Below are 13,610 nucleotides of genomic sequence, written 5' to 3' on the forward strand. Positions count from 1 at the left end.
ATGTTTTATTATCTTGATGGACATTTCTACGAACTTTGAATATAAGATTCTCTTCTTTGATATCTAAACTATTATTCTGCATATTGAAACGAGTGGTAAAATTTTCCACTGACTGTAGTAATCCAAAACTAGGGTTGCGAATATTTTCACTTGAGTCTGATAGAATTTCCCATGTACCCTTTGATGAAGAAGAGATCATTCTGCTCACTGTTTGCAAGAAATTCTGAAAAATACAAGTAGTCTTTATTACTCAACTACTGATTTGCAAATTCGCAGAAATCAAATATTCTTAGCATCTGAAAATTGCTAAAAGATACATATTTGAACATATATAAATTGAATGCATGGATAGAACACTGTCCTTTAAACTTGTTTCACATTCATAAAGGTGGAAAAAAACCTTATTGACACCACCTCCTTGCACAATTATATATATCCTCTGAAAAAAAAGAGACAAACTAAGTGAAGTAAAATCAATTGAGGAAGAGTTTCTTTGAACCCTTCAGGTGATCAAATCACTTCCAGCTGGCCATCTTGACCATATGTACATTAACTATAAATCCACATCTATAGAGAATCCAAAGGTTCACAAACCTTTGAGTGAAGCGATGTCTGTTCTATATGGCTACCTGCCTTGTTTTAGTATTCTTGATCCCCAGCTTCTAGATTCTCTGGTCAGAAGGAATATGGGAGAGTGTGGTGCTGGAAAAGCACAGCCGGTCAAGCAGCACCAGAGGAGCAGAATAATTGACGATTCGGGCATAAACACTTCATCAGGAAGGACTCTGATCTCCAGCATCTGCAGACTTAACTTTCTCCCCAAGGGAATATATTCTCAGCATCTATCTTGTCAAGCCCTTTAAGAATTTTGTATGTTTCATTGAGGTCACCTGTATTTCCACCAAACCAATAAATGCAACCTGTCACTCATCACTTATTTTAAGAGCCAGGGATGAAGTTCATCAAGACCTGGGCACTTCTCAGCCTGCAGCTCCAACAGGTTGCTCAATCTGCTTCCTTGATGATAACAGATTTCATCAGTTCCCCTCTCCCGTCAAATTCCTGATTTTATATTTCGGCTATTTCTCCAATATTTCTTGTACACTTGTAATAGTGGGTCAGATGAATGCTCAATTCATCTACCATCTCCTGATTCTTTTTCCCATTACTGATGGACACATTTTTATAGGTTCAACACTCACTTTTCTTCTTAAGGATCTCTAGAAACTCTTTACTATATGCTTTTAAAATGTTTTTATATTTCTAGCCAGCCTACTGTTCAATGTAAATATTTGTTTAGCCATTATGTTTGTTTTGCTTTTTGTACCTACTTAGGATTCTGGGTAATCCAAGATGTAGGACAGGGAAAAATTGTGGCTGTGAGAACTGCTCCTTTTTTGAGGTATTTTTGATGTTGGAGCTGATTTCCTTGAATACCAGGAGCATTAATGCAGGTTTTATAAGCTGTTTCATTGTTTTGGAACTTTGGGGTCACAAGACCAAAACAACAGCATTTTAAAAAAGAGGAAGACAGACAAAGGCCGAGATTGCATGGGCAGTGAGGGTGAGTGAGATAGAGAGAGAGAGGAGAAAGAAACCCACAGTGCTGACTGACACAGCAGTGAATCTGCACAGTTACTACCTTTGCTGTTTGACGTCAAGTTTTTCTGGACATTGGAATGTGTCTAAGAAAAATTAACAAATTGCGAAATTCACAGCTGACCTTGTAGGAACTTGAGAGGGGGAGCTCATAGCATAGGAACAGATAAGAACATAGTTTTTAAGTGTAACCTTGGTGTCTTTTTTAAATAGTGAGTAGAGTTTTTTTTTGGTTATATATTTTATTGAGATCTGTCTCTTGATTAAAATTTTAAAATATTAGACATAGGCACTAAGTTAGTCTGGAGCAGCAAGAAGTTATAATGGTGTATTGCCTCCCTGGTGCCAGGATTAATTATGTCTCAGAGAGGGTGCAGAATGTTCTCAAAGGGGAGAGGGACCATCAGGAGGTCATTGTACACATTGGAACCAATGACACAGGAAGGGAAAAGGATGAGATTCTGAAGGGAGAATACAGGAAGTTAGGCAGGAATTTAAAAAAGGTCCCCAAGGGTAGTAATATCTGGATTACTGCTGGTGCTGCGAGCTAGTGAGGGTAGGAATAAGAGGATAGAGCAGATGAATGTATGGCTGAGGAGCTGGTGCAGGGGAGAACGGTTCACATTTTTGGATCATTGGAATCTCTTATGTGGTGGAATTGACCTGTACAAGAAGGACGGATTGCACCTGAATTGGAAGGGGACTAATATACTGGCAGAGAGATTTGCTAGAGCTGCTCGGGAGGATTTATACTAGTAAGGTGGGGGGTGGGTGGTGGGATCTGGGGAGATAGTGAGGAAAGAGATCAATCTGAGACTGTTACAGTTGCGAAAAGGAGCAAGTTAAACCGTCAGGGCAGGCAAGAACAAAGCAGGGAACAAGGTAGAACTGATAAATTAAACTGCATTTATTTTAGTGCAAGATGCCTAACAGGGAAGGCAGTTGAACTTAGGGCATGGTTAAGAACATGGGACTGGGATATCATAGCAGTTATAGAAACATGGCTCAGGGATGGACAGGACTGGCAGTTTAATGTTCCAGGATATAAATGCTACAGGAATGATAGAAAGAAGGGGCAAGAAAGGAGGGGGAGTGGCACTTTTGATAAGGGATAGCATTACCGCTGTACTGAGGGAGAATATTCCTGGTAACGCGCGAGGGAAGTTATTTTGTGTGTAACTAAAAAAAATGAAAGTTATGATCACCGTATTGGGATTGTACAACAGACCCCCAATAGTCAGTGGGAAATTGAAAAACAAATTTCTCAGGAGACCTCACTTAAAAACAAGAATAGTAGGGTGATTATGACAAGGAATTTAACTTTCCAAACATAGGCTGGGACTGCCATAGTGTTAAGGGTTTAGGTGGAGAGGAATTTGTTAAATGTGTACAAGAAAATGTTCTGATTCAGTGTGTGGATGTACATACTAGAGAAAGTAGAAAATCTGATCCTACTCTTGGGAAATAAGGCAAGGCAGGTGACAGAGATGTCAATGGGGAAGCACTCTGGGGCTAGCGACCATAATTCTATTAGCTTTAAAATAATGATGGAAAAGGAGAGACTGGATCTAAAGATTGATGTTCTATATTGGAGGAAGGCTAATTTTGATGGTATTAGGTTGATTTCATGTGAATATTCGCAGGTAAAGGGACAGCTGGAAAATGGGAAGCCTTCAAAAATGATATAACAGGAATCCAGAGATGGTATATTCCTGTTAAGATGAAAGGAAAGCCTGGTAGGTGCAGAGAATGCCAGCTGACTGGAGAAATTGAGGTTTTGGTTAAGAAAAAGAGGGAAGCCCATGTCAGGTATTGACAGCAGAGATCGAGAGAATCCTTAGAAGAGCATAAAGGAGTGGGAGTATAGTTTAGAGAGAAATCAGGAGGGCAAAAAGGGCCATGAGATAGCTTTGGCAAATAGGGTGAAAGAGAATTCAATGGGATTTTCTAAATACACTAAGGACAAAAGAGTGACCAGGGAGAGAATAGAACCCATCAAAGATCAGCAAGGTAGCCTATCTGTGGAACTGCAGGAGATGGGCGTGATACTAAAGGAATATTTTACATCAGTATTTACTGTGGAGAAGGATATGGAAGATACAGAAGGTCAGGAAATGGATGGTGAAATCTTGAAAAATATTCATATTACAGAGGAGCAGGTACTGGATATCTTAAAATGCATAAAGGTGAATGAATTCCCAGGACCTGATTAGGTGTACCCTAGAACTCTATGGAAAGCTAGGGAAGTGGGATTGCTGGACCTGTTGCTGAGGTGTTTGGATCATCAATAGTAACAGGTAAGGTACTAGAAGACTGGAATTTAGCCAATGTGATGCCAGTATTTAAGAAAGGTGGTAAAGAAAAGCCAGGGAACTATAGACTGGTGAAACTGACATTGGTGGTGGCCAAGGTGTTTGAGGGAATCCTGAGATACAGGATATACGTGCATTTGGAAAGGCAAAGACTGATTAAGGATAGTCAACATGGTTTTGTGTGAGGGAAATCACATCTCTCCAATTTGATTGAATTTTCAAAAGAAGTAACAAAGAGGACTGATGAGGGCAGAGCGGTGGATGTGATGTATATGGGCTTCAATTAAGAGTTCAACAAGGTTCCTCATGGTAGACTGATTAGCAAGGTTAGATCATAGGGAGAACTAGCCATTTGGATATGGAACTTGCATGCCTGTGACCAGTGGGGTGCCACAAGGATCAGCATTGGGTCCACTGCATTTCGTCATTTATATTAATGATTTGAGTGTGAACATAGAAGGTATAGTTAGTAAGTTTGCAGATGACATCAAAATCGGAGGTGTAGTGGACAGCGAAGAAGATTATCTCAGATTACAACAGGATCTTGCTCAGATGGGCCAATGGGCCAAAGAGTGGCAGATGGATTTTAATTCAGATAAATGTGAAGTGCTGCATTTTTGGAAAGGGAAATCAGAGGCAGGCCTTATACACTTAATGGTCAGGATCTAGGGAGCATTTCTGAATGAAGAGACCTTGGTGTGCAGGTTCATAGCTCCTTGAAAGTGGAATTGCAGGTAGTTAGGATAGTGAAGAGGGTGTTTAATATGCTTTTCTTTATTGGTCAGAGCATTGAATATAGGGATTGGGAGATCATGTTGCGGCGGTAGAGGGTGTTGGTTAGGCCTCTTTTGGAATATTGTGTGCAATTCTGGTCTCCCCCCTATGGGAAAGATGGTGTGAAACTTGAAAGGATTCAGAAAAGATTTACAAGCATGTTGCCAGGGCTGGAGGTTTTGAGTTATAGGGAGAGGCTGAGTAGGATAAGGCTGTTTTCTCTGGACCATCAGAGGCTGAGAGGTGATCTTATAGAAGTTTCTAAAATCATGATGGGTTTGGATAGGGTAAATAGACAAGGTCTTTTCCCTGGGGTGGGGGAGTCTAGAACTAGGGGTCATTAGCTTAGGGTGAGAGAGGAAAGATTTAAAATGGACCTAAGAGGCAACTGAGCCGTCAGAGGAAGTGGTAGAGGCTGATAAAATGACATCATTTAACAGACATCTGGATGGGTGTATGAATAGGAAGGGTTTAGAGGGATATGGATCAAGTGCTGGCAAATGGGACTGGATTAATTTGGGAAATCTAGTCAGTGAGTTGGACTGAAGGGTCTGTTTCCATGCTGTACATCTCTACGTGCAGGGTGGTGGCTTGGTGGTTAGCACTGCTACCTCACAGCGCTAGGGATCCAGGTTCGATTCCAGCCTTGGATGACTGTCTGTGTGGTGTTTACACATTCTCCCTGAGTCTGCGTGGGTTTACTCCCACAGTCCAAAGATGTGCAGGTAAGGTGAATTGGCTGTACTAAATTGTCTGTAGTGTTAGGTGCCCTAGTCAGGGGTAAATGTAGGGGAATGGGTCTGGGTGGGTTACTCTTTGTGGTCTTGTTGGGCTGAAGGGCCTGTTTTCACACTGTGGGTAACCTAATCAAATCGGACTCTACTGCCTAATTTTCTGGCCTGCATAATGCATGCAGTTTCTTCAATTTAATATAATGGTAACAACTGTTTAATGAAGAAAGTTTGAATAATCAAGCCCCACAACTCCAACAATTTCACCACTGGTGTAAGTCTGTTAATTCAATTATTGGAATGACTAATTGCATCTCATTGGTGCTATTATCTAGAATAAAAGGAAAGTCTATCAGGCTTCTTTAATGATCAACCTATTTTCACCAGTCCCAAATACTCTGTGATATATGAATGACCTCAGTATTCATAGATTGTATAGACAACTCCAACCTTTAATTTCTTTGTCAATTCAACTAGTTTAGTATCGGTTGAACTGGGAGAAAGTGAGATCTGCAGATGCTGGAGATCAGAGCTAAAAATGTGTTGCTGGAAAAGTGCAGCAGGTCAGGCAGCATTCAAGGAACAGGAGATTCGACGTTTCAGGCATAAGCCCTTCTTCAGGAATTCCTGGAGAAGGGCTCATGCCCGAAACGTCGAATCTCCTGTTCCTTGGATGCTGCCTGACCTGCTGCACTTTTCCAGCAACACATTTTCAGTATCGGTTGAACTAGGGAAACCAATCCAGGATACCCCCTTCATCTGCTTCCAATGTCACCCTGATCTAATAATATGACGAACCTGATATCTAGTTTTTTTTCACATTGCAGGATTCAATATCCCAGACTAACCCTTAAACTGCACTAACACTGTGACTGGGGAATGCACTGATAACCAAAACGTAATATTCCACCATTTCCAAAGATGGGGAGGTTAGGAGGATTAGCCGTAATAAATTGCGAGAGTGTCTAAGGATTTGCAGGCTAGGTGGATTTACCATGGAAAATGCAGGGATACAGAAACAGGATAGAGGGATGGATCTGGGTCGGATGCTCTTCGAAGGGTCAGTGTGGACTTGATGGGCTGAATGGTGGGAATTTAATGAATCTACAATTCTATGATTTCCATCATTAGGACAAATAATTTGATTTATTTGCCAGCATTGACAATTACTTTTCTTTAATGCTACTATATAACATAAAAGAAAGAGAAAATAGGAACTACAGTAGGTTATTTTCTGTCCTATAGCCTGCTCTACCATTCAATATGATCATGGCTAATTATCCCAACTCAGTCTCCTGTTCCTGCTTTCTACACAGACTCTTTGATCCCTTTAGCTCTAAGAACTATATTTAATTCCTTCTTGAAAACACTAAATGTTTGGCCTTGATTGATTTCTGCGGCAGAAAATGCACAAATCTCTGGTAAAGAAATTTCTCGTTCCAGTCATAAATGGCCAATCCCACATTTTGGACTGTAACACCTAGTTCTGGACTTCTCAGTCATAGAGTCAGAGAGTCATAGAGATGTACAGCACGGAAACAGACCCTGTTCATGCCGACCAGATATCCCAACACAATCTAGTCCCACCTGCCAGCACCCGGCCCATATCCCTCCAAACCCTTCCTATTCATATACCCATCCAAATGCCTTTTAAATGTTGCAATTGTACCAGCCTCCATCACTTCCTCCAGCAGGTCATTCCATACACATACCACCCTCTACATGAAAAAGTTGCTCTTTAGGTCTCTTTTATATTTTTCCCCTCTTATCCTAAACATATGCTCTCTAGTTCTGGACTCACCCACCCCAGGGAAAAGACTTAGTTTATTTATCCTATCCATGCCCCTCATAATTTCGTAAATCTCTCTAGGATAGCCCCTCAGCCTCCGACGGTCCAGAGAAAACAGCCCCAGCCTGTTCAGCCTCTCCTTATAGCTCAAATCCTCCAATTCTGACAACACCCTTGTAAATCATTTCTGAACCCTTTCAAGTTTCACAACATCTTTCCAATAGGAAGGAGGGAACACGCTTGCTGTCTCGTCCTGTTAGAATTTTGTAGATTACTATGAGATCTTTCCTCATCCTTCTAAACTCCAATTAGTGTAATATAACTGATCCAGTCCCTCTTCATATGTCAGTCCTACCAATTCAAAATCAGTCTAGCAAATCTTCATCGCATTTCATAATCAGGACATCTTTCCTCAGATAAGGAGACCAAAACTGCACGCAATACTTGAGGTATGGTCTCACCAATGCCCTGTACAATTGCAGGAAGACATCCTGCTTTTAAATTCCGATCCTCTCACTATGAAGGCAAACATACCATTATACTTCTTCACTGACTGCTGCACCTATTTTCAGGGACTTGTGTATGAGAACACCCAGGTCCAGTTATCCCTTCCCATATTCCAATGTGCCACCATTTAGCTAATAATCTGCCTTCCTTCTTTTACGACCAAAGTGGAAAAGTCTCACATTTATCAACATTATCTTTCAGCTGCCAAGCATCTGCACACTCGCTCAACTTGTTCCTATCACACTGAAGCATCTCTGCATCCTCCTCACAGTTCGGCCTCCCACCCAGCTTAGTCTCACCTGCAAATGTGGAAATATATTTGGTTCACTTAATGAAATCACATGGGCAGCACGGTATCTCAGTGGTTAGCACAGCTGCGTCACATCACCAGGGTCCTAGGTTCAATTCCAGCCTTGAAATGTGTTGCTGGAAAAGCGCAGCAGGTCAGGCAGCATCCAAGGAGCAGGAGAATCGATGTTTCGGGAAGAAGGGCTTATGCCCAAAACGTCGATTCTCCTGCTCCTTCGATGCTGCCTGACCTGCTGAGCTTTTCCAGCAACACATTTTCAGCTCTGATCTCCAGCATCTGCAGTCCTCACTTTCTCCTCAATCCCAGCCTTGGGTGACTGTCTGTGTGGAGTTTGCGCATTTTCCCCGTGTCTGCGTGGGTTTCCGCCCACAGTCCAAAGATGTGCTGGTTAGGTGAATTGGCTATGCAAAATTGCCCACAGTATTAGGTGCATTAGTCAGAGGGGAAAAGAGGTTTAGGTGGGTTACTCTTCAGAGGGTAGGTGTGGACTGAAGGGCCTGTTTCCACACAGTAGGGAATCTAGTCTTTATGTTGTAAATAGATAGGTCCCAGCACTGATCCCTGTGGTACTCACTGTCTGCTATTACATTTATTCATGTTATTTGTTTCCAGTCTGCCACCATCCCAGCTTTAACAAGGGTGACAAAACATTGGTATTTGGAAATCCTGCCCAGTTGAAGAAACTTGCACCTATATTAACAGTTCAGGATATACCCTTGTAGCTTCTAGCTTGTCTTCCTTATTCTGACTCTTGTGTTTGTCAAACAGAGTCCAGAGAGGGCTGCAAGGCAATAATTAACTCGACCTCTCAAAGCTAGATATTCATAATGATTAATGCAACACGATCCATGATCTGAATATGATGATGACTTTTAGCTAAGAGTGAGTTGCATTGAGCTCTTTGGAGGGTCTTTTGCTGTGCAGCCTAACAGGAATTCCGAGCATATCTTCCCAAATTCACCCCAATAATTAAAACCCAAAAGAAGGACAGATGCTGAAAATCCAAAACAAAATCAGAAATTGCTGTAAGACCACAGCAGTTCTAACAGCACCTGTGGAGAGACATACTGCAGAAGGGTTACTGAATACAAAATGTCAACGGATTTCTCTCCACAAAACAGTGTTGATGTTCGGATTTTGTGATCCCCTTCTTCAGAACATCTGTACACAGATGCTGTCAGACCTGCTGTGTTTTTAGAGCAATTTCTGTTTTCGTCATCCCATCACTTAGTTTTCCTCATCCCTATGGTGGACCTCTTGTTCGGCTTTGATCCCAAATTACCTTGTGGGAACAATTGCCACTCACCAGAAACCGGGCAAAAGGTTGATATCCTTGAGGCCTGCGCCATGTTTGACAGGTAATGTTGCACCAGGACGAACAGTGGCATGGCGAAGGTGTACCCTGTCAGTGATATACACAGTGTGGAGCTGCCCCTCCAAGTGACAGACACAGTGTGAAGCTGCCCCTCCCGGTGACATACACAGTGTGAAGCTGCCCTTTTCAGTAATATACACAGTGTGAATCTTCCCCTCCCAGTGATGTACGCAGTGTGAAGCTGCCACTCTTGGTGATATACACAGTGTGAAACTGCCTTTCCTGCTGATATACGAAGTGTGAAGCTAACCCTCTCAGTGATATACACAGTGTAAAGCTGCCCCTCTCGGTGATATACACAGTGTGAAGCTGTCCGTCCAAGTGATATACACAGTGTGAAGCTGTTCCTCCCGGTGATATACACAGTGTGAGCTGTCCCTCCCAGTGATATGCACAGTGTGAAGCTGCCCCTCCCAGTGATATACACAGTGTGAAGCCGCCCATCTCAGTGTGAACCTGCCCATTCCCATGATATACACAGTGATATACACAATGTGAAGTTGGCCCTCCCAGTGTTATACACAGTGTGAAACTGTCCCTTTCAATGATAAACACGGTGTGAATCTTCCCTTCTCAGTGATATACACAGTGTGAAGCTGCCCCTCTCAATGTGAAGCTGCCTCTTCCCATGATATACACAGTGTGAAGTTATTCCTCCCGATGATATACACCATGTGAAGCTGCCCCTCCCAGTGATATACACAGTGTGAGGCTGCCCCTCTCAGTGATATACACAGTGTGAAGCTGTCCCTCTCGGTGATATACAGAGTGAGAAGGTGCCCCTCTTGGTGATATACACAGTGTGAAGCTGCCCCTCTCAGTGATATACACAATGTGAAGTTGCCCCTCCCAGTGTTATACACAGTGTGAAGCTGTTCCTCCCAGTGATACACACAGTGTGAATTTGCCCGTCTCAATGATATACACAGTGTGAAGCTGTCCCTCCCAGTGATATACATAGTGTGAAGCTGCCCCTCCCAGTGATTTACAATGTGTGAAGGTGCCCCACCCAGTGATATACACATTGTGAAGTTGCCCCTCTCAGTGTTATACGCAGAGTAAAGCTGCCACTCTCGGTGATATAAACAGTGTAAAGATGCCCCTCCCAGTGATATACACAGCGTGAGGCTTTCCCTCCCGGTGATATACACAGTGTGAAGCTGCCCCTCCCAATGGTATACACAGTGTGAAATTGCCCCTCTTAATGATATACAGTGTGAAGCTGCCCCTCTCGATCATATACACAATGTGAAGCTGCCCCTACCAGTGATATACATAGTGAGAAACTGTCCCTCCCAGTGATATGCATGGAGTGAAGCGGCCGCTCTCGGTGATATAAGCAGTATGACGTTGCACTTCCCGGTGATATACTCAGTGTGGAGCTGCCCCTCTCAGTGATATACACAGTGTGAAGCTGCCCCTCTCAGTGTGAAGCTGCCCCTCTCAGTGATATACACAGTGTGAAGCTGCCCTTTTCAGTAATATACACAGTGTGAATCTTCCCCTCCCAGTGATATACACAGTGAAATGCTGCCCCTCTCGGTGATATACATATTGTGAAGTTGCCCCTCTCAGTAATATACAAAGTGTGAATCTTCCCCTCCCAGTGATGTTCGCAGTGTGTAGCTGCCACTCTCGGTGAAAGACACAGTGTGAAACAGCTTTTCCCACTGATATACAAAGTGTGAAGCTAACCCTCCCAGTGATATGCACAGTGTAAAGCTGCCCCTCTCGGTGATATACACAGTTTGAAGCTGTCCGTCCAAGTTATATACACAGTGTGAAGCTGCCCCTCTCAGTGATATACAGAGTAAGAAGCTGGCCCTTTCAGTGATATACACAGTGTAAAGCTGCCTCTCTCAGTGACAAACACAGTGTGAAGCTGCCCCTCTTAGTGATATACACAGTGTGAAGCTGCCCCCCCCAGTGATATATACAGTGTGAAGCTGCCCCTCCCAGTGATACACACAGTGTGAAGCTTTCCATCCCAGTGATATGCACAGTGTGAAGCGGCTGCTCTCGTTGATATACACAGTGTGAGGTTGCACTTCCCGGTGATACACAAAGTGTGAAGCTGCCCTCTCAGTGTGAAACTGCCCCTCTCAGTGATATACACAGTGTGAAGCTGCCCTCTCGGTGTGAAGCTGTCCCCTCAGCGATATACACAATGTGAAGCTGACCCTCCCGGTGATATACACAGTGTGAAGCTGTCTCTCCCACTGATATGCACAGCGTGAAGCAGCCCCTCCCAGTGATATACACAGTGTGAAGCTGCCCCCTCAGTGTGAAGCTGCCCCTTCCCGTGATATACACAGTATGAAGCTGCCCTCCCCCGTGATATACACAGTGTGAAGCTGCCCCTCCCAGTGATACACACAGTGTGAAGCTGCCCCTCTCGATGTTATACACAGTGTACAACTGCCCCTCCCAGAGGTATACACAGTTTAAAGCAGCCCCTCCCACTGATATACACAGTGTGAATCTGCCCCTCTCAGTTATATACACAGTGTGAAGCTGCTCCTCCTGGTGATATACAAGGTATGAAGCTGTCCCTCTCAGTGATATCCATAGTGTGAAGCTGCCCCTCTCGATGATATACACAGTGTGAAACTGCCCCCGCCCATGAATATACACAGTGTGAATCTGCCCTTCTCAGTGATATACACAGTGTGAAGCTGCCCTTCCTGGTGATATACACAGTGTGAAGTTGTCCCTCTCAGTGATATACACAGTGTGAAGCTGTCCCTCTCAGTGATATACACAGTGTGAAGCTACCCCTCTCGATGATATACACAGTGTGAAACTGCACCTCCCAGTGATATACACAGTTTAAAGCTGGCCCTCTCAGTGATATACACAGTGTGAAGCTGCCCCTTCCCGTGATATACACAGTGTGAGGTTGCACTTCCCGGGGAAACACAAAGTGTGAAGCTGCCCCTCTCAGTTTGAAGCTGCCCTCTCGATGATATACAGAGTGAAATGGTGTCCCTCTTGGTGATATGCACAGTGTGAATCTGTCCATCATAGTGATATACACAGTGTGAAGCTGCCCCTCTCGATGATATACAGAGTGAAAAGGTGTCCCTCTTGGTGATATACACAGTGTGAATCTGTCCATCATAGTGATATACACAGTGTGAAGCTCCCCCCCCCCACCCAGTGATATATATAGTGTGAAGCTGCCCCTCCCAGTGATACACACAGTGTGAAGCTGCCCCTCTTGATTTTACACACAGTGTACAACTGCCCCTCCCAGTGGTATACAAAGTTTAAAGCTGCCCCTCCCACTGATATACACCGTGTGGACCTGCCCCTCTCAGTTATATACACAGTGTGAATCTGCCCTTCTCAGTGATATACACAGTGTGAAGCTGTCCCTCTCCATGACATACACAGTGTGAAACTGCCCCTCCCAGTGATATACACAGTGTGAAACTGCCCCTCCCAGTGATATACACAGTTTAAAGCTGCCCCTCTCAGTGATATACACAGTGCGAAGCTGCCCCTTTCAGTGTGAAGCTACCCCTCCCACTGATATACACAGTGTGAAGCTTCCATTCTCCAGATATACACAGTGTGCAGCCGTCCGTCCAAGTGACATACACAGTGTGACGCGGTCCCTCTGGGTGATGTACACAGTGTGAAGCTGCCTCTCTCGATGATATACACAGTGTGAAACTGCCCCTCCCAGAGATATACACAGTTTAAAGCTGCCCCTCTCAGTGATATACACAGTGTGAATCTGCCCCTCTCAGTTACGTACACAGTGTGAAGCTGTCCATCCTAGTGATATAAACAGTGTGAAGCTGCTCCTCCCAGAGATATACATAGTATAAGCTGCCCCTCCCAGTAATATACACAGTGTGAAGCTGCCCCTCTCAGTAATATACACAGTGTGAAGCTGCCCCACCCAGTGATATGCACAATGTGTAGCTGCCCCTCTCAATGATATACACAATGTGAAGCAGCCACTCTCAGTGTGAAGCTGCCCCTCTTAGTGATATACACAGTGTATGCTGTCCCTTCTATTGATATATACAGTGAAGCTGTCCTTCTCAGTAATATACACAGTGTCAAGCTGTCCCTCTCAGTGTGAAGCTGTCCCCTCAGCGATATACACAATGTGAAGCTGACCCTCTCAGTGATATACACAGTGTCAAGCTGCCCCTCTCGATGATATCCACAGTGTGAAACTGCCCCTCCCAGTGATATA

General features: G+C 43.9%; 1 protein-coding gene across 1 annotated transcript in view; it reads right to left on the reverse strand.

Moving 5' to 3' along the window:
• The window catches only part of LOC132835685 (adhesion G protein-coupled receptor F5-like), a 78,399-nt gene that overhangs the window by 6,949 nt on the left and 57,840 nt on the right, over positions 1-13,610 (reverse strand). The gene's annotated exons all lie outside the window — the stretch shown is intronic.

Source organism: Hemiscyllium ocellatum, chromosome 3 (assembly GCF_020745735.1).
Source record: "Hemiscyllium ocellatum isolate sHemOce1 chromosome 3, sHemOce1.pat.X.cur, whole genome shotgun sequence".
NCBI lineage: Eukaryota > Metazoa > Chordata > Chondrichthyes > Orectolobiformes > Hemiscylliidae > Hemiscyllium > Hemiscyllium ocellatum.